Source organism: Cryptomeria japonica, chromosome 5 (genome assembly GCF_030272615.1).
Source record: "Cryptomeria japonica chromosome 5, Sugi_1.0, whole genome shotgun sequence".
Taxonomy (NCBI): Eukaryota; Viridiplantae; Streptophyta; class Pinopsida; order Cupressales; family Cupressaceae; genus Cryptomeria; species Cryptomeria japonica.
In genome coordinates this window covers 50,670,567-50,693,355 of record NC_081409.1, presented here as the reverse complement: position 1 = coordinate 50,693,355, position 22,789 = coordinate 50,670,567, and positions in this window count along the sequence as shown.

The window sequence follows — 22,789 nt, the reverse complement described above, 5'->3', positions numbered from 1 at the left end:
GGAAGCCTCAAAAGCTTTTAATGAGATTAAGAAAGCAATCCAAGAAGCACCCGTGTTGAAGTCCCCGGATTATGGTAATCCTTTTTCTCTATTTTCTTTTGCTTCATATCACACAGTGGCTGCAGTATTATTGCAAAAGGATAATGAGGGATATGATCATCCCATAGCTTTCTATAGCAAATCTTTGCAAGCGGCAGAATTAAAATATGAAACCATGGAGAAACAAGATTATGCCTTGGTTAAAGCTGTTAAAGCCTTTAGGCCATATTTGGTGAATGCAAATGTTACTGCCTATGTTCCACATGCTGCAGTTAAAGATATTCTGTCTCAATCTGAGGTTACTGGGAAGAGATGCAGATGGATCAATAGAATTCAAGAGTTCAATTTGGAGGTAAAGATCACTAAATTGGTGAGAGGGTTAGGTCTGGCCAAGCTCATGGCTGAGTCAAATCTCATGAATGTAGAAGTACACATTGTTGAAGTTGAAGATATTTTGGTCACTAGTATTGAGAGGCAACCATGGTACACAGAGATAGTCCAAGTATTGAGGGGTAATATGCTGCCAGAAGGAATGACTCACAACCAGAAGAGAACTTTAAAGCTCAAATCCCAAAAGTATGTCCTCATTCAGGGTGATCTTTTTTGGAGAAAAAGAGATGGGGAGTTACTACTGTGTTTGGATGAATTTCAAGCTAAACAGATGTTGAATGAAATGCATGATGGAGTATGTGGAGGTCATTACTCTGCTAAGACTACAGCTGGTAAGATAATACGGGCTGGGTATTATTGGCCTACTTTGTTTAAAGACACCCATGCATATGTTCGAAGATGTGATTCATGTCAGAGATTTTCTTCTAAGCTCAAGTATGAAGGAGCCTTACCACTAAATCCAGTTTCTGTAGAAGCTCCTTTTGTTCAATGGGGTATTGATTTTATTGGAGAGATTGTTGAAAAGTCTGGAAGAGGCCATGGATGGATTATAGTGGCTACAGATTATTTTACCAAATGGATAGAAGCTATTCCCACAAGAAGAGCTACTAGTAAAATTGTCATTGATTTCCTGATGGATAATATTGTGACTAGATTTGGAACACCTGCAAAATTGGTAATGGATAATGCTATGTGTTTCAGATCAGAAGAATTTGTAGGCTTTTGCAATAGTCATGGTATACTTATGTCATACTCATCACCTTATCACCCTCAAGGTAATGGACAAGCAGAATCTAGCAACAAAAGCTTGCTAACTATTATTAAGAAGATCTTAGAAGAAAACAAAAGGTCTTGGGATCAAAAGTTGAAATTGGCTCTGTGGGCGGATAGAATAACAGTTAAAAGGTCCATTGGAATGTCACCTTTTGAGTTGGTTTATGGTACCCAAGCCAGATTACCGATAAATAACCTTCTTCCAGTATATAAGTTTTTGCAGGAAGAGAGCATGGAACTATCTGAACCAATGGAGAACAGGATGATCCAAATTGTAGAGGTGGAAGAGCTTAGAACCTCCGCTCATAAGAAAAATCAAAAGCTCCAGCTACAGTCAAAGTATCTTTTTGATAAAAGAACATCGTTAAGGAAGTTTCAAATTGATGACATGGTTCTTCAGTGGAATGCAAAAGGGCAGGATAAAGGAAAGCATAAGAAATTTGAATCAATCTGGATTGGCCCTTTTGTAATTTGTGATTTGAATGGTAAGGATTCATATTTCTTGAAGAATATGGATGATGAGATGCAGGAATTTCCAGTGCATGGACAATTCCTGAAGTACTATTTCTCTTAATGTCCATGCACAGTAGGTCCTTGGTTTGTATATATTTTGTTTTCTTTCCTGTTTTCCTGGTTTTGGTCTGTGTTTTGGTTTGTTTCTCCAGAGTTTCTAAGTTTTCTTGTGTTGATCTCGCAATCAACCATCCCCAGTCAGAGCCACTGTTATCGCTGTTTTTTAAAATTGGGTTCTTTCCCCATATTTGGCTATGGTTTTTAAAAAAATTTGTATAAGATGTGGCCCTAAATGCTTCAGCCTTATTCTAAACCTAGGGGGTTTAAGGTTTTTCTAAGTTTTAGGCTTTATCTTTTGTGTTAGGTCCCCTGGTTTCTATTCCGACATTACTTTATTTCACTTAAGTCATGGGTCGCGGGGTCGTAAGAAGTGTCCCCCCTTGCTATTTACCTAGGCGGTCATGTTAATTATTTAAAAATTTTCGCCTTTTATTATTTCCTTCTAAAGTGTCGGGCCCAGTAAACACTGATCAACTTGGGGAAAGATCCGACGGTTGGCGCTATTTCGTGAAGGCTAAGTGATCACATTTTAAGGCTGCGAAATAGCGAGAATGAATATCGGCCGTCCATGTGTCACGACAGGGTAAGTGGAAGGCGTAGCTGTCAGAGATAGTTGGAGCCCCGTGGCTTTCTTTTGGCGTATTATAAGGTAACACGTGGCACAGGCCGCCACAGTCAGCAGGACAGGGCGCCAAGTGTCCATGATGTGAACGGTGGGCCCACCTCTTCTGAAAGCTCCTAGCAGGGTTTAAATGTCGCGCAAGTCGAGATAAGATCTAATGGCTCGCGCTATTTCACAAAGGTTAAGTGCTCACATTTTAAGGCTGCGAAATAGCGAAAGTTAACCTGGACCGTCCACGTGTCTTGATGACACGCAGTCTAAAAGGCAGCTGTGGGTCCCTGTAGTGTATGTTCGACAAATGAAAAGTTGACAGGTCAGCTTCGAAGGTGACAAGAAAGCCAAGTGTCTATGGCGTTTCAGCGGGCGCACCATTCCTGAGGACCTGTTCGAAGGATTAAAAGGTGATTAACTTGAAAGATAATCCAACGGCCCGCGCTATTTCGCAAGGGTTAAGTGCTCACCCTTTAAGGCTGCGAAATAGCGAGAATGAATATCAGCCGTCCACGTGTCGTGATGATGACATGGCAAAAAGAGAAAAGCACGGGCCCGCTACAGTATAAAGGGCGACATTCAGCCAGTATCAAAATAGAATGTGAGGGGATTTTTTAAGCCAATGGTCGGATGCCACGTAGTATTATGTAGCCAATAAAAGATAGGACTTAGACTAAGGACAAAGCCGTCAAATTGAAACTCACAGAGAGACACTTGCAGAAAGACTGCGGCCCGTTGGAGCTAAAATATGAATTCTCGTATGAATTCGATTTTGAAGGGACGGTCGAAGCATGCGGAATCAATGTTACAGTTAAGGCCCAGAGTACAAGCATTTGATTTCCTAACAACCAAGTAAGGATACTTCTTAAAAGGATTTTTGCAGAGGAGTCAAACGCAGAGTTATCTTTTACAAACACAGAGAAGGCGAATTGGTTGCAGAGCGAATTTCTTCGAGCAAGCATCAGGTTTTTTTTTATTTTGCAGCCGTTCTTGTGTTGTAATGCGTGAAACTGTTCTCGTATAATAGAAATAGTTTCAGAAGTGATATTTATCTGGTTGTATTGAAAATGGCTCCTAAAAGGGAATTCTCTGGTAAAGTTGATTATCTAGAAAGAAGTGTGTGTGATGACTTCTTGGAGCAGCTGACGCTGTCAACCAACCAGGCATCTAAGGCCAAAGAATTAGTAGCCAGGGCTCCCCGACTGAGAATTGGAGAAGGATTGTATGATAAGGGTAATTGGTTAAGAGACCCACAGGTTGGGCTGTCTGGGTTGGGGTTATTTAAAATCGGTTTTGGAATGAGGAATTCTCCTGCTCCTCAAAATAGCATTTGGGAATTAGATATTGGGAAATTGGTAGTCCCAGGGGTATTCATGGATACAGATTTGTTAACCCAGATGGCACTAAATTATGATTCAGTTACCAGGTGTATCTGGGATGTGAATGGAAAAACCCTCGTGGAGATAAATGCAGAAGAGCTGAGAAAAGCGTTTGGGCTTAGTGAGTTTACCAATTTCTTGGAGCATATAAACTTCACACAATTAACTCAGGTATACAGGGCACAGAGGACTCATCTCAGGAATGGGCCTCTCAAAGAACTTTTTTTGAAAGTGGGAGGGTTAACAGTTGTAGGGCCCAATACACAAGAACCCTTTTCACTAAGTATGTTTACCTTAAGGGCAAAAGGGATGTACTGGGCACTTTGCCAAGTTCTAGGAGAGGATGCTGAATCTAATATACCAAATTATTATCTGTTAATGATTGTTCAAATTCTGAATCCTTCTCTTGCTATTACATTTGATTATGCCTCCTATATTGCTGATGCTATCCATGGAGGACTGATGGGGATAAAGAATGGGAAGGTGGATAGGCCATTTGGGTGGTATTCATTATTGATGCACCTCTTCCTCTTCAAAGGTGGAGATTATTTTGCCAGTGGAATGGATCTGGTAAAAGAAAAGGAGGGAGAGAAGATGCCGGTACAATTATGGAGTACCGTATTGTCATGGGATAGAGAGGATGCAAGTTTTCTAAAGTTTGATAAATACTTTGCATCCAAAATAAGGACTCTTCTTTGCTCTGACAATCCACGAGTCCCCAAGATTCTTCTGGAATTCTTAAGACCAAAAGAATTCGCAGAGAATGTCAAGATTGTTCATAACTGGGGTGATATGTATTTGTATCCAGTGTCCACAGTGTTCAAGGTCTTTGGTTTCAGAGGCACCCCATTTTTTTTACCATACCAAGTCCCCCTCAAAGTGGGAATAGCTGAGATTCTCAGACAAATTGGTGACTTGCAAAAGGCAGAGTTAACAGGCCGAGGTAAAGGGACTATTTTCCCTACAGCTACAGTAGCCCACCAATTTGTAATCACTAAGGGTGGCTGGAAATGTTTTGAGGATTTCCTCAAACCCTACCATTTGTCCACTGCAGTGTCAAGATGTGCTGATCCGGAGGACTTCTACAATGGTGTATTCCGGAAGAAAGTAGCATGCAGAGGGAGGCCCCATCAATTCCACTTTCCTGAAGACCTCATCAGGAATGAATTTGATTTGGATGAACAGGAGTTGAGGAAGGAAAAATGGGTAGCTTACAGGAAGGCCCTGGATTTTGTGCATCAATTTGATGCTAGCTATGACCCATTGTCTAGCTTCTTCCCATTGGAAGAAAAGATAAAATTTTTGATTATTTGTTTTGAGGATGTGATGCAGACAATAAAGGAGAAAAGGGGAGTTGTAATTAAAAACAACCCTGAGAAAGCAAGAATGATTTTGGGGAAATCAGCTCCTATTAAAGCCATCTCTCCTGGTGATTACACCCTGCATAAGAAAGCAGGTTACAGTGTGTTGGTGTCTGCAAGAGGGGAACCCTCTTCATCTAAAGGGAAGAGGAAAGCACATGAAGTCATTGATATCCAAGACAGCCCAAAGAAGCAGAGGGTGGGGAAGGAAGTGCAATCAGATACACCCTTATATTCCCCATCCCAATCCCCTCTCCACATTGGAGATGAACAAGCAGCAACTGAATACCTCTCTCAGTTGGGCAGTTTGAGGGAGATTGCGTATACATATGATGAAGTGGAAGAGGGGATGCCACAAGAACCCACTGAAGCACAAATGGACATCACCTCGACTGAACTCAAGGGCCAGGAGTGGGATCCTGAGATAAAGAAGGCCACTAGTGCTTTTTTAGCCGATGATTGTTTTGTAACATCTGAAGCATTCATGCAGTTTATATGGAAACAACATATAGATAAATACAATGCTAGATGTGAAACAAGAAAGGCAGAGCAATTAGATAAAGATCCAGCCTCGGTGGAGGAAGAAATAAAACAGGAGATGATGGAAGAATTCAAAACCATCACTCCTGAACAGGGGAGAGATTTAGTAGCACAAGCTGGAGTGCTCATTTTGCCAGAATGGAATATTGCTGATGCTCTGGTGCTAGATGCAGTGAGGAAAGAAACCAAACCCATGGAAGGGGTTACATTCAGTAAAGACAATGCTGCTCTAGTCATGTGGTCCCTTAAGAGAAATGAGGACAAGAAGGGTAAAGACACCACAGGGACAAGTCACATTGGCGGATTGATGGTCAGGAGAGTAGAAAGTACAGGGGTAGTAGAGGCTGCTAGCACAGTGTTGGAGACTGCCAAATTTAGTGTTGCAGTAGCTGAGAAGGATGCTAAAGAAAAAGAGGCTCTCCAGTTCAAATTGGACATAGTCTTGAAAGCTTATGACAGTGCCAAGGAGGAAATAAGAGGCAAGGAGAGTATCATTACCAAATTGCAGAGCCAGTTAGCAGGACAACGTCAACAAGGTGAGTCTTCAACATTAATGATCACCTCTTCTCCTGCAAGACCTCCACCTACTAGCCCCATTATTGAGTTCCCACTATCTCCTGCACCTTCCAGTTCTCAGATGATAGAGATAACTCCCCAAGAATTGGAGAGTCTTAAGCAAACTCAGGCCTATTATGCAGGGAAGTGTGAAGAAAAGATTAAGGCTACTGTCTCCAGTTTTGCAGACACTATAAATGCTTCACTCCTTCACAATAGTGTAGGAAAAGTCATGGAGATATGGACTAAGTTGATAAGAGACAAAGTCATATTGACACCCATTTTTGACAGATGGAGGCCTAGGGAGCAGGATTTGGAGTTCATGTGTGTTTCCTGTGATGAAGCAAGAGCTAACCCTATTATCAAAGTCACTTCTGATATCACTAAGAGTTTATTGCAATTGGCGACAGAGGTGGATAATGTGGAAAGAAGGGTCAAATTGCTTAAAAAGGAATACACTGATCAGGTGTGTGAGTTACTCCCAGGGATTTTTGCCAATCCAGATCAGCTGAAAGATAAGCAGATATGGCTCAATGAGATAAATGCTAAATTGTCAGCAAGGGTCAAGGGAATTATTGATCTGGATGATACCTCATTTTTTGTTATAACCATACAGGAAATAGAGAGAATTAAATCACACTACAGTTTTCTTAACTCAGAAGTCAACAAACTGAGGAATTCTTGGAAAGGGTTGACTAAGGTTAAAAGTGATGTGATTAATTTTGAATGGCTGACCGAGGAGACATATGGTGAGTGGGGAATTAAATATTCCACTCGAGATCCGGAGCAGTTAGAGAACATCCCTGAAGAGCCAGAGGAGGTTGCAACTGAACAACCCGTCCAACAGACTGCTGAAGAAGTTGAAAAGAGCGCATAACTGAAATTGTAACTTCTTCAATTTTGAAGTAATTGTAACAAACTTTCCTCGTGAAGTCTGAAGCTTTGTGCATCCATACTGATATAAATGGATACCAGGACTAGAGAGAGAGGGATCACAAAATTTTTGTAAGAAAACGCTGCTGAAAAATTCTTTGTGCTTTTCCAAAGATTAATGGAGAATCAGACTTTTGTAGAAATTTTGCATATGAATATTAATATACAGGCCATCAATTTTGAGTAAAGCTGTGTGTCGTCTTCAAACCTGTCTTTAAGTTTATTTACTTTGTTTCATTCAGAATAGTCTAGGATTTTTCTGTTTGAATGGAATTGTAAGGCAATCTCAGTATGGGTGTTTCTAGCTTTTCTCTTTAGGAGGGAAATTAAATATGCACGACCACTCTACCAGTAAATACTTCTGGATGAACTTTGAATTGTGAGGACCTTAGCTTATGTTGAAGTGATTAGATTCTTGTTGATGCTAGGCATTTACAGGGATAAATGGAGACCAAGGTGATGGGAAGTATAGAGATATTTTATTTCAGGAGTTTTATTTGAGTTTGAGTGACTCTGTAGCCTTGGATAAAGCACTGGTACTAATCGAAGCTGTTTATTGCATGCTTTGTTGATCAAATATACTGAAGTTGAATATTGTTTCATTCTTTGTTTTCAGTTGTTTCTTTTAAGGTGAATAAACTCACTGGTTTTCTGGACTGGTTTGCCGTGAGTTTGTTGCTTAAGAATGTGAAGTTAATTCACAAAGGGTATACCCGCCTGGGCTTAAGGAAGAGCCCGAAGTGTAGAAGGTTTAACCAAACCTTGTCATATGTTGTCTCTGAAATCGATTTATCTTTGATGTCTTCTCGGCACCTATTTTAGATTATATTATTAAAGGCATTGAAGGGTAATCAGATTTTGAGAACAACAGCCACAATGCTACAACATACAGAAGGAAGAATGGAAACGTAAACACCAGACCATGGAGAACACCTAGAATGGTATGCTATCACTGCAACAAACTGGGACACACTGCCAGAGCATGTAGACTGAGAAAGAATCTATTGGGAGACATACCTATCAACACTCAGGAAGGGATGATCGATGTTGAAATTGTTCAGGTGGATATGGACTAAACCTGGAAAAATAAATATGAAGAGAAGCCACATGATGTACCAGTTTTCGCACCAAGTGTGGAAATCCTTGAACCAACAAACTAAATTTCAAAAAGCTTAGGGGGAACATATCGGTATAAATATTTTGAAACCCCCAAAGTATATCAGTAAAGAACCTTTATCGATATTTGTTACTGTTGACATGTATTTTGTACACTATCAAGCACTAAATAAAATACCCAAGGGTACCTTATCCTCTCTTGAGTAAAGCCTCTAAATGCTGAAGATATCGTGAAAAGGATCAATCAGGGTGACTTCAAGGTTCTTCGTTATAGGATCTCTACGTGTGGATAAGCTCTCTGTGGTATGATGTGATTTGCTGGAATCACAAGGGGACTTACACTTGATGACTGAACTTCTGATTTTCTTTGAATATTTGCTGGAACACAGGATTTTAATGCCTTAGATTTGAAAAAAAAAGGAAAAAAGATGAGGGCGAGGAAAGGAACTAATCCTAACACTAAGAATGTAAGAGCAATGAATGATCTTTGATGAAATTCTAACTAAGTCTTGTTTTGACATCCCAGGACCATCTCCACAAGGTTAGTGCGATCTTCAAAGGAAAGCTTTGGGTGAACTCACAAAGCTGGTTCCCGCTTTTTGGTACATCCTGATTTTTGCTGAAATCATACATTTTTTTGGAAAATATAATTATTTAAGCTTTAAGAGGTCCCATTTGAAGTAATTAATTGAAGAGAGTTAGACCAAAGGCTCTTAGATCAAAATTTCTTGGATAAAACCTCTCTACTTCTAAATCATACTTGCAATGGAGTCTCCTTTGCATCTATCAAATGCTGATAAAAAACCAATTTTACATTAGCTTTTGAGGGGTCAAACGAATTCATTTAGAAGTTTTGTTTTCATAAGGATTTAGTCCTTATTATAAGCTTTCCAAATAGTATAATTTTTAATATATTTAAGTTTATTAATATATTTTTATTTTATTTTTTATGAATGTAGGTTTTTCACCGAACATTAACTTCTTTGTTCAATGCATTGGGAAAAATAGCAAACTAATTCAAAAAAATTCTGAAAAATATCTATGCCCTAGGTATTGATGTCTTCTTTCTAACAAAAAAATAAAACTTAATTTTGATATATATAGAGCAAGTTATGTGTTCAAACGTACACCTATATCTAAATTATAATTAGTCGGACTTCAAAACTTAATAAAATAAAAAATATTCAACATATCACTATCAAACCAACTGCATGCCCTGGGTATTGATGTTACAAACCAAAATTTAAAAGAGATAAGTTTTTATCATTTATAGAAAAAAATTTATACGTTTCGGGATGCACATCACTCTTAAAAAATGTTGTTTCCTGTAAAAAACTACTTTTGAGGGAGATGGAAAAATCAATAAAATTTTATTCAAAAAAATTTGAAAAATATATATTTAGAATCTAAAAATAGGATGTTACAAATCACTAGTTTACATCATCTTCAAATTCTTAACAATTTAAAAGTTATAGGTGTCGGAAAGTGAAGGTTTTTTGCAAAATGTTCATCTAAGTGTCAAAGTTGGTCAAAAAGTGGGAACCAGTATTGTGAGTTCACCCCTTTATGATGTTCAAATCATCACTGTAGGCATAGACACCATCAGGCTGATGCATATCAATGAAGAAGTGATAATTGAAGTTAGGCTTAAGCTAAATGATTCCAGTTGACTACGCAAGGCAAGTCTGCAATCAACAAACTGCTAGTAGTATGGATATATGAATTTCACCATCAATCAAGCACATTTCTTCCATTCATCTAATCATCTACCATCTAGGATTGAAGATTCAACAAGAAACCATGCATATTGCAAGAAATGACACACTTCACCATTACTTCAATGAAAATGGAGTTTGTTTACAATCAATGGCAACAATTTCTTGCCTTGTCCTCCTATTCTACTCTAATTGCTAGACTAATTCGCTATTCTAACTACTGACTCTCTATCTTCTATTCTATTCTCCTTTCTAACTCCTAACTTACTATTGTCTTTACAAATGAAATTCCAGGGCTTATATAGTGCCCTCAATACAATTCGATGGCTTAGATCAATTCGAGATCAATGGCCAAGATTTTACAATGAAAACCCTAATTAGGGTTTGTTGCAACCATTACATAACATTTAATGCTCGACCAATGAAATAATTGTATTAATTGGACACATGTCTTCTCTGGAAAAATCGACCAATGGATAGCTGGGGTAGGTACATCAGAGTTTGTGCCACCTCCCATGAGTTAGGTACATTGAATCTGGACATGCTGAGGTGGACCACACTGACTAGAGAAGTGATGACTAGGATGCCACCTCATCTGACACTTGTAACTTGGTAGATATTCGATTTGATGTTGTTGAGAAGCTAGCCTTAATTAATTCTTCCGGAACTATCTACTTCTTCAACGAACCCTTTGCGCTAACTTCTTATGTCTTTGATGTGCAGGATGATGATGTACCTCACCTTGTAATATTGGATTGGAAGAGGTCGCCCTTGTTGATGTTTGATCGAAGAAAGCCATCCTTGTCGATGCTAGACTGGAGGAGGTCACCCTTATCCTTGCTTGATCTTCTTGGAGGAGACCATCCTTGATCTGGCTTCATTTTCCAACTCTGGGATCTCCATTTGATGCCTACACAAAATATTAAAGTTAGTCTTTTGAGCATCAAACCTCAAAGCATGAAATTTAAGTCCTTTCAAAGGTAAGACTTAAGATATTAATTTGAAAAAAGTCATGATAAATCAAGAATTACACATTTTCTAATTAATCATGAATGGAAATTCGATTTTCAAGACTTAGATTTTACAAAATTGCAATGGGATCAAAATAAGTCTTGAATGAGATCTTCAAAAAAGTAATTCTTCATACCTTCCTTTGAGTATTTAAGTACAAAAACCTTGAAAAATGAAGGAAGAGGACCGGATTTTGTTGGGCAAGATTTATAGCCCTCCCTTGGATGAAGTACGCCTCCTTTAGCCTTCAAAAGAGCTTCACCTTCCACTAGATTCTCCAAAATATGGAAATTCACCTTCAAACTTGCTTAATTTCACCTTCAATCTTCTGGATTTCGCTCCTCAAAATATGCTCTTGAAGTTCGCATGAGAGATAACGCAAGAATGATTTGAATTTGCTAAAGAACCTCTCCCATTATATAGAGCGCTCACCTTGATCCTTGTTGAGGCCGACCTAGCAATTAAGCCTTAAAATAAAATAAAAAACCACCAAGAAGAAGGCCGACTTGATAAATAAATACAAAATAATGCCTTGTGCACTCAACCTTTAATCTTTTAATTATTTAAATTAATTTTAATACCTCTAAGATGTTTATTTTGATTATTTCAAGGTACAAAATTAATTTATTAAATTGAAATGCCTTTAATTTAATGTGAATTTGATTTTAATTTTTTCAAATGCCCCAAAGTTAGCAAATTTTGGTGAATTTCAAGGAATGTCAACATTCAATTAATGCAAAAAATGAAGGATATCATCAATTTCGCCCTGGACCCTTGGAGAGGGATAGGAGTGATTTTCACTTTTGCTCTTATTCCTTCGTCCTTTTAATTGCCAACTCTCAATGTGGGGTGAGTAATGATCTCTCTCATCCATTACATACATGTTTAGCTTGCTTTTTGCAAGGCAAAATAGGTATTCTAAAGATTTTTGCCTTGGTCCTCCAGTGAGGGACAGGGGTAACTTTTGCATTTTAGCCTAGGATTAGCAAATTTTGAAGTCAAATCTTTGTTCAACATGCCTTAGAAGACATTTTCATCCTTGCACAATCTTGCCTTAGCGTAACCTTGGAGGGAAGTTATTGGTTTTGTAAAAATCGCCCTGGTCCTTCAGTGAGGGACAGGAGCGCTTTTCCCCATTGTCATCAAAATTTGTAATCTTTGCATCTCAATTCCACCTCAAGGCATTTTAAACCTCATTTCACACTTGTGTCAAGGCTTAGATTTGTCCAAACTTGAAGAGAAAGGGTGGATATTAGGCTTTTCACCCTGGTCCCTTGGAGAGGGACAGGAGCGATTTTGCAAATCCAAGCTTATTCGTCCTTTGCTAGCCCTCCAAATTATCTTCAATGGGTGAAACACACCTTCTTCCATTCATTTCAATCACAAAACTTGTTTTGTCCTTGCAAGAAAATTGCACTTTTAGAAAATTGCTCTGGACCTTCAGTGAGGGACAAGGGCGAAATTATCTTTGTTGCCCAAAATTCAACAATTTTCAAACTTTCAAACTTTCAAATGCATCCAGTAACATCCAATCTTCTCTCCGGGAAACCCTGCACAAAACAAGTTAGCCAAAATTAGCGAGAAATAAACTTGAACAACATTTTCACCCTGGACCTTCAGCAAGGGACAGGAGCGAAATTTGCTCTAGACCTCCTGAGAGGGTCAAGAGCGAAATTTGACTTTTTGAACTCTCCGTCAGGATAATTTTATGGAATATAACATTGACATTTCCTTCTATCCTTCTTCTTTCTTATACTTTAAGTTATATTCCATATATACTTTCAGGATGTTTGAGAGTGGTTTTAGACCTCCAGGAGCCATATTGCAAAATCTAGTTTTTGGAGGTTTTTCAATTTCTAGACTTAGTCAAATTTCAGGATCAAGACATTCCAGACTTAGCCAAATTTCAGGATCAGGACATTCCAGACTTAGCCAAATTTTAGGATCAGGACTTCCAGACTTAGCCAAATTTCAGGATCAGGACATTCCAGACTTAGCCAAATTTCAGGATCAGGACATTCCAGACTTCATCACTCACCAACTTGACCTAACTCAAGCAGAGCCTACTATCCAGGTGATCCCCTAGGCGACCCTCAAAATGCAAAGGCTAACTGACAAAACCCTAAAAGACCTCGAAAACAAACCCTAAAAAGCAAAAATACAAGGGTCCCCATTTGCAATGGGGCGATGTGTGAAATGGTCACAACAGTTACCTATCAACTGATAGAAGAATTGAAGCGATAAAAGGTAAAATTAGGGTTTGAACCCTAATAAGTATGCATTTATTATGGTAGGTGGGAGCATGTTTAAAAGTGACTTTTGTTGTCATTTCTACTTACCTATTTTCAGAGAAGATTTTTTAGCCTGAGCAGCGTAACCAGAGCAATTCATCTTGCATTCAAAAGAATTTAGAAAGGAATCTTGTACAAGATCTTGCAGCCACTTCATGCTATCAATGTGAAAGTCAAAGTGGTAATCAAGCATCCAGAGAAGTGTGTTTTTATCGACATCGGCAAACCTTAAGTTCGAAGAGTAAAGGTAGTTCTCATTGAAACATTCTTATCATTTGGAATCCGTTTGATATGGCATCTGCATCTAATATCCCCTCTATTTTTACTGAACCTAAGGATACACCTGAGTTTCTTAAGATGAGATATAATGCCCTATCTCAAATTCTCATCAGAGTCATTGTCGAAGGCAGTGTTTCAGGATATATTGATTGCAAACTAGAAAACCTAGGGTCCCTAGTAATTCACTCCCAATTGAGTCTATTCTGTGGAGAGGATAAAAATATTAAACCTGAATATAACATAATAGAGAAGAAGAAATTGCATAATGCAGTATACTTTCTTGAATAATTTATAGAGGAACTCATCAGGATCATCCTTAGTAGGGTTCACAGTGATAAGATGTACCTTGAACAAACCCATGACATTACACTAGAGGCAATTCATGTCGTGACCAGATTCTGCAATGTTGGGGAAGTCCCCGTTCTTCGAAAGATCCCCAAAACCAAAGTAACAGAGCTCACCAGTTCTGTGAGTGACCATCGGGTAATGACAATCAACACCATTAGAGATGATTTGACGAAATATGCATGTATGGTAATTGGGTATAGAATATTCTATGCTAGCAGAATGAATTCTGTTCCTTCAGTTGCAGTGCATGCCGCTTACAGGATGATAAAGGAAAATGCAGAATGTGAATTATGTACCTGTATGCAGAAACAACTCATAGATAACCTGAAATCAATCAAATCAAACAAAACTCAGAGTTTTAAGTTTGGTCAACTACTTGTTGGTTTATTTTTCTACTTTCAAGGGAGTAGGTGATGTTCAATGGTCAACTGGTCTACCGGTGTCCCAAAAAATAGAGAGTCTGTAGGTAGTAGGAACTGCATATCCAGAGACTCTAAACATGTATTTTGATGAATTCAAACTAAAGATGAACCAGAGAATGAGAATATCTGGTGATTTAGTTAAGAAATATGAAGATGACATCAGTTCCACCATCAAAATAGATCACTACATAATGGAAGCAGTCGAACCCAGAAAAGATGTAGTTGGTCCTATGGGCTATGAAGTGGTAAATGATATATTGACAGGGTATGCCTCTACCCTACTAGCTTCACCACTGGAACCCAAGAAGAAGAGGACCGCTACTTATTTAGAGAGGATCAAACCTACTGAGGTACTGAAGCAGAAAAAGGGTAAAGCAGTGACATTAGCATCGGCACCGATTACATCTGCTAGTCCTAAAGTGACCAAAAGGTCACTTGCTAAAAAGAAACCAGAGGCTATTCTAGCAAAGGTATTTGAATGAAAAAGGAAAACTAGGAATAACTCACCAGATCTAGAAGACTCTAAACTAGAGGTAGAAGTAAAGAAGACAAGGCAATCTACCAAGAAGATGAAGTCAACCGGTAATGTACTAGCAACCTTTGCACCGGTAAATATAGATATTTCTTCTTACAAACCTATGACACATTATCAAAGGACCATAAAGAATATTAGAAGAAAAGTTCTTGATGATTTAAGAGACTATTTTGATGATTTCAATGATAGTGAAAAGGAGGATGTTGAACAAGAACTTATTAAATATCTATGTATTAATGATCGGTCACCTTTTGAAATTAAATTAGTTACTTCTAAATCTTTATATGATTCTTTGGACAACAAATGGCGCATTGCCATTGAAAAAGAGAAAGACATTAGAGAGAAAGATTTTTCTCAATATTTGCCAAATGCCTCCAATTCAGAATTGTTTGAAATTATTCACAACAACAAAGGCATTTTCTTCATGTGAAGAAAGAGACTTCAGCTACTCGAAGGCAAATCTTCTGAAGTGGAAAAAAACACCCATTTGAAGGTTAAAACTGTTGTCAACATGCAAAAAGTATACGAAGCTAATCAGTTGGTTGAGCAAGAGCCTGACCTATCCATAGCCAAATCGGATGTATTCTTTGATAGTATGGGTGAAATAATAGAAGAACAAAATGACCCCATTGATGTTGATGCACTAGAAATGGAGGATACTACTCCAAATAAGGACAAATCTGAAAAAGAAAGAGTAGAGAAATAAAAGGAAGAGAAAGCGGAAGCAAATAAACTTGAAAAAGAGAAAGCAGAGAAATAAAAACAAGAGAAAGAGCAAGTGAAGAAAATGTGACAAGAGAAGAAGAAGGAAGAAGAGGAAAAGAAGATGAAGGAAGAAGAGAAGAAGAGGAAGGAAGAAGAGGAAAAGAAGAAGAAGGAAGAAGAGAAGAAGAAGAAGGAAGAAGAGGAAAATAAGAATAAGGAAGAAGAGGAGAAGAGGAAAGAAACAATGAAGAAAAAGGAAGAGGAGAAAAAGAGGGAAGAAGAGAGGAAGAAATAAGAGGAGAAAGTGAAGGCTCCCAAGGTAGCCCAAGAAAAAGAAGAAGAGGAGAAGAGAACACAAGTGGAGGTCAAGGCCAAAGAAGGAGAACAGATTCCTAAGGCAACCAGAGATCAAACCAAGCAGGTTGATTCCACCAGTTCCACTGATTTGACTCTTGCCTGTCTGACGCCATCGGTTGATGAGACTAAGCTACTATGAAGAATTCAATTAGTGTAGGAGAGATTGTAAGAACTGAGGAAAAAGAAAGAGCAGGATGTCATTTAGTTTTTTGTTGACACCCTTTCCAATATAATGCCCGGTACTAACCTCCCTAGTACTGATTCATCGCTGGAAAAGCTCATATTCTCTTTCACAGTAGTCGATGACCAGGTACAATGTTTGGAAGATGTTGCCCAAGCCACAACAAAGAAAATCCATGAAAAGGCACTCGTAGTTGCCTTAGTACAACACATGAATGAAGACCGGGCAAAATTGCTTAAACAAAAAGGTGATATAAGTTCAACGATGGGTGAAGGTCACCTACTCTTGAGTAAAATCTGCCAACCTCACCTATTTTGTGAATATGCCTTGAAACAGAAGACACTATTACAAATGGATTTACAGAAGTACGTCAGCAACTTCAAACTGCTCTATAATCTATTCACAGCCTATGGACACATTGTTCATCATTATCAGCATCAGACTGCAAAGCTTGACTCAGAGATCTACAATCGAACTCGAGATCTGCAGGTTCTTCAGAAGTGCTTCCTAAATTTAGAGGTTATCACTATGACACAGGAGTTGAGCACCATAGATGCAATGGAAGAATTAGCCGTCCAGATGAAGACCGAGAGTGAAATTGCTGCCTCACTTCTTGAGTCGTGGTCTTCAGACATGAATTTCATGCAAAACTTTAAATCTCTTTTTAAAAAGTTTTATTCTTTATTGTCATGATCACATACTCTATTTTTATATTACGCAAATGGCAATATTTTGCATTACTTTGTCATTGTTGGCAAAGGGGGAGTAGTCTATCTTAAAAATTTTGCGAGTATTACAAATTCCTGCACATACTTGTAATTTTTGCAAAGGGAGTAGTGTATATGCTTAGGGGGAGTAATTTTGCTTATGGCATCTATTTTTGTTTTGCAAAAGCACTTGGATGTCAAAATTTTTCCTAAGTGTTGCCATCAATGCCAAAGGAGGAGATTGTTGGTATTTTGATGATGTTTAGTTGTGATTGTCATTGATGGACACACACTTATTTGATATATGAAATATTCTCAACCAGTAGGTGTTCTAACCGGTATTGTATGTATAGTCTTTGTTTGTTGAAGACTATCGCTGTTGTGCAGAAAATGCTTACCGGTCTTAGTATGACCGAAGACCCCAAGTGGTATGAAGATCTCAAGCTAAACAAAGACCTCGAGTGGCAGTTAATCTTTTGATTGGAACACTATGTTCCAGTTTTGCAGTCTTCACTTGTTAACTGGTGATTAGTATATTTAGCTAACCGATATACATGTAATGTGTGATGAGTTATCATCCACCAACACTATGGCATTGTTTCTGTGTTGTGTTACCAAATGTGTCTAGATGCACTGTACCTAGGAAATTATAGTCTAATCTTATTGGACCAACATGAAATCAAGTTCCTATATAAGGACATCATGTCTAGGGTTTTTGATATAGAAGAGAAGTTGATATGTGCAAAGTTTTTGAGAGAAGATTAGGTCTTATCGAGAAAAGGTATCTCATGACTAAGATTGAGAGTGCAAAACATAGAAGACTGAAGTAATGCTTGAATGCATTAACAAGTAGTTGTCAAGGATCTAATCAAGCATTATGTGCTACTATCTAGATCATTCACTTGTTGATTACTAATATCTTCGAGAACTCTGAAACCCTTAACCGGGTAGGCCCAGCCAAGCCTATTGTAAATCCTCTAACAAGGTTGTTCACAGTTGTGAATCTGAAATCCTTTAATAGGGTAGTCTCTAACAGGACTTATTTCCTAATAGAGATATGGATTCCTAATAGGATCTGTTATGGTGAAGAATATTGTAAGACCTTAACCATTCTAGTTACTATTTTGTAGATAATTGACTTGTGAGTTTTACTCACCATGGTTTTTCCCATTTGGGTTTCCACATCAAAACATCTTGTGTTATAGTGATTGCACTTTTGTGGGTGAATGCTTTATTTTCTATTTGGCTTGTTTATGTTCTAATTAGTTTATTATTTAACCTTCTACACTGGTCTGCAGTTAAACTACTTAAGTGATTGTTTAAATTATTGGGTATACTAATTTACCCCCCTTCTTAGTATTCATCAAACATAAGAGTTATTTTCCCCATCATGTATGGCTTTGACATCATATTGCCAAGGGCTTCTGAGAAACAAATGGCATGCATCCATGGGTAGTATATAACATAGTACTCTATTCTTATTCTCTCCAATTTCAAAGTCTATCCAAGCTTGCTCATCGACTAACACATGTTGTCCTTTACTCAACCATGATACCTTATAAGGATTGGTGTGTGGCAACCTTTTCAACTTGTGTTTGTCTACCATTTCAACTGCTACAATATTCTTAGTAGACCTAGAATCCACTATGACCCTACAAATATTACCATATGATTTGCAAGTGGTTTTAAAGAGTGTCTTTCTTTGAGTAGGTTTTTGGCCTACGATACCTTCAACAAGGTCCTCCTTAACATCAGGTTCTCTATTCAGAACTGGACCAACTTTTCTAATTGGTGAGGTAACACTTTGATTGTCTTCCTCCTACACCAATTGATTTCTCCTTTCACCTACATAAGAACTTGAAGTCTTTTCAGGACACCGATTCATTGTGTGGCCCACTTGATGACAATGAAAGCATTTATTGATGAATATTGTGGGTCCTCTTCCTTGTGTGCCAAATCTGCCTCTAAATTTTTTTCTTCCTCTAGAGTTGCCTCTAAACTAACCATTCTTGCTGAAGTTATCCCCACTATTTTTTAGTTTGATTGCCTTCTTCATTCTTGCCAGAGTTATGACCCCTTCCAAAGGTGCCTCTTCCTTTGAATCCTTTACCACCTCTTCCTCTTTGATTGAACCCACTTTTCCTCTTTACCTTGTCCTCTTCTCTCAAGTCCAACTGAAAACTCTTTTGTACTGTCTTAGGTGCCAACATGTTGATTTCATCTTGAATGTTTTGTCTTAAGCCATTTAGGTATCTTGCTACTTTCTCCACTTCTTCCTCTTGTCTCCTTTCTCTTAGAGTTAGTGTGTTGAAATCTTCTATGTAGGAACTCACATCCATTTCTCTTTGCTTCAAACTTATCAACTTCTTTTGTATCTGAACCTCATAATCCAGAGGTAGGAATTGAGTTTTGATTCTGATCTTCATTCTCGCCCAAGAGTTGATCTTCTTTCTCCCGGTTTGTTCCCTTTCTTCTTGCATCATGTTCCACTACACTAAAGCTGATCCTTTAAACTTTGTCTTAGCTAGATTGACCCTCTTTTCTTATGCAACCTCCTTGTATTCAAAATGATTGTTCAAAGCTTCTATCCAATCCAATAGCTCTTCTCCACTTAGGCTACCACTATAGACCAGTAAACCATCTAGGCTATCTTTGTTGAGTGATTTAAAAGCATCTAAGAAGATTTGTTGATCTTTCTCCAACTCTTTCCTTTTTGTCACCACTCCTTTTCACATCTGCATCTTCATCATTAGTTTCATCACACCACACTATGATCTTGCCCTTACCTTTCTTAGAGTCTTACTCTCGGGCTTCATTAAGCTTGTCTTGGACCAACTTCCTAATGGACTCATGACTCATTTCCTTAGGTGGCATTCTCTTAGCTTCTAATTCTACCTCTTGTTCTAACATACACCACCTTGTTCAATCAGGTGGCTCTGATACCAATCTGATGTGGAGGGGATGCTCACTCCTATTGGGTTTCCTCACTCTTGATATCTCCTTAGGTTGTCTCTTGAACCATCCAATGGTTCCACTCTTTCCAACCTTCCAAAGGTTGTAGGTACCACCCTTACTGATCTTCCCAAGGTCTTCTGACTAAGGTGATCACCCCTAGACTTGTGAGTGTCCAACACTCCTTAATTGAGACTCTCCAACTTAACACCTACTCACACCTTTACCATGAGCAAACCCCCTCCACCTTAGGATCGTCATTCACACATTCCTAAATCACATAGCGTTGATTTTATTTTGGTTATCCAACCCTATCCCTTTATCTAGGTCTTTGGAGATTACCAATTCCAAGCTTAAGGCTAAATTGCTCTTTTAGGCCTACTAGGAGTCCTAGTCCAATTAGCCCTACAGGCTAGGTATTTTGCACTTTTCTACCTGAATCCCTACACACCGGTATGAAATCTTTATCTTTTCGGATACCCTTTTGGAATCTTCATAAAATATCTTAGAATTGGATGTGGGTTTTGTCTCTAACCCACGTAACCGTTTTTAGGCCTAATTCCTTCCTTTTAAGCCTACAAAATAGGGTTTTGCTCAAATGTCCTCACCAGTCCATTTGGCCAAGGATTCTGATGATTGGTTTGGGTCTGTACACCCATGAGGATGTCCAATCCAATCTGATAACAAATCCATCCAATGGATTCACCCATCTAGGACCTGTTATCCATGATCCCCATTGCTTGCCAACTCAACGTGTCAAGCCTAGGGTATGGTGGAAAATTAGGAGTATAGCCTCCCTTGTTGGCAGTGAGCCAATTTCCCTCATGGGGATTCACGACATGGTTTAATAGCCTCATGTGGATTCTATAAGTCTAGTGGTTGTATCAGGCATTGACAGATCGATATTTTGGGGCAACGACAACCCTAGCTTGTAACAAGTGGCATCAGAGCTTGGTCATAGGTTCAAATCACACAGAACATAGTGAGTGATTCTGGGAGGGGGATTGTTGGCAGTGAGCCAGTGTCCCTTGCAGGGATTCATGACATGGTTTAATAGCCTCCTGTGGATTCTATAAGTCTAGTGGTTGTATCGGGCATTGATAGGTCGATCTTTTGGTGCAACAGCAACCCTAGCTTGTAGCATCCCTTGTCTTAAGAAAAAATGCACACATACTTTACAAGGTCTCCTAGCATTCCACAAGGTTTCAGTACAAGGTTCCACCATGGAATGCTAGGATTGAGACATAGAGTATTCAAAACCCTTGTTTTAAGCTCTTAAGGACCTATCTGCACCAAAATTGATAAAACTTACAAACAATAACACTTCAAATCCTCAAATCACCATGAAATGGAAGAAAAATCTCTATTCTAACATTTCATATCTTGTTCTAGGCTTGGAATTCTGTATAGACCGTACAATACCAATGAAAACTCAATGTAATTTGCTGTAAACACAAACTTTGAAGGCTAAAACTTACTCTCCTTAATTGAATTTTTCAACCAACATTCTCATTGGTTGTCCCAAGCTAGATATTGTCCTTGGGTTGGTTACAAGTGTCTTTTAATCAAAAAAGGCAACCAACTAGCCATTGGTGTTTGGAAAATGCAAAAGTTGCAAAGTTGTTATGAGCAACTTTTGCAACTTTTTGCAACGTATACATAGTTGAGCAAATTTTGCCCAATTCAAATCTAGATCACTTCTAAAGGTCCAAATGAGCTTAAAAACCATGAGAGAACAACAACCATCCTATTCTAACATAAAAATTAACTTATTCTACCAAGTACTCTTCCTGGCACCCTTAAGAGCCCATATGCCCACATTGGCCAATTAGTGACACCTAGGGTGCTTACAAACTTATGAGTACTTATTCACAAACCTAATGACCTTATTACAAACCAAAATCACATGATTCCAAACTCCTGGAACCTACATAAAAAAATTTCTCAAGTGCTCCTACACCAGGTGGGGTGATAGTAACCGGAGGAGTGACAATTGTTGGATCAACTACTCATTTTCCCTTGTCTGACTCTACAACCTTTGCCTCTGCACTCTCAACATCCTTTTTGTTTTTTGCCTCATCCCCTTTATCTTTTGCACTGGTGTTTCCACTGGGTGCAGTATCATTTTTTTTGGATCTCAAGGGCTTCTGAGTTGTCTACCACTAGAGGATTATCACCGGTCTCAGCATCAAGTGTTGTGTTACCTTGATCTTCTGAATGTCCCTGAGTCTAAGTTTTACCCTTCTGATCACCAGAAACACCTTGGTTTTCTTCTAGCTGAGAGGAATTGAAAGCATCTTATATAGAGGATCATTAACAATTATTTTTCTCTAGATGTATTCTATCTCCTTCCTCACCTCTTCCACCTTCCCAATCATTAATCCATTTATTTTGTTGTTGCTTCTAAATTCTTTCTTGTTAGCTTCTTCAATCAGTCTATCTATTTCATCTCTTTGTTTGTCATGCTAGCAGCTAGTCTCCTTGCATCGAAAAGGTTATACAAATCCTTGGGAATTCTCCTCTCCAACTCAATTACTATTTTGCTAAAATTGTGCAGGTATAATACAATTGCTTCTTCCACTTTTCTTTGATCGACTTCATCTAGATTCTCATAATAGGCTCCCAGATTCTTCAAGTTCCCATCAACTATTATTTCATTTGGTTTGTAGACAATGGAGGAACAATTATGTACTTACCTTGTGGTCACTAGACTCAAGGTCTTTTTCAAGTTGACTCCTAACTTGTCTACCTCTTTTGGGCCTTTTGATAGGAGCAAGATCAGATTTTTCTTTCTTTCTCTATTGGGCTCTACCAGACTATGACTTCCTCACCACTCTAATAAACTCACCTTTCTTCTTTTCCTCTCCAGCTTCCTCCTAAGGTTATGTCTCAAAGGCCACAAGAGACACAACAACATAAGTCCTCTTGGACTTCTCCTTTTGCTTCAACACACTTTTCCCAAATGGGTTAGGTCCTGAAGATGGTGCCACCAAAGTTGGGGCAGAGTTGGTCT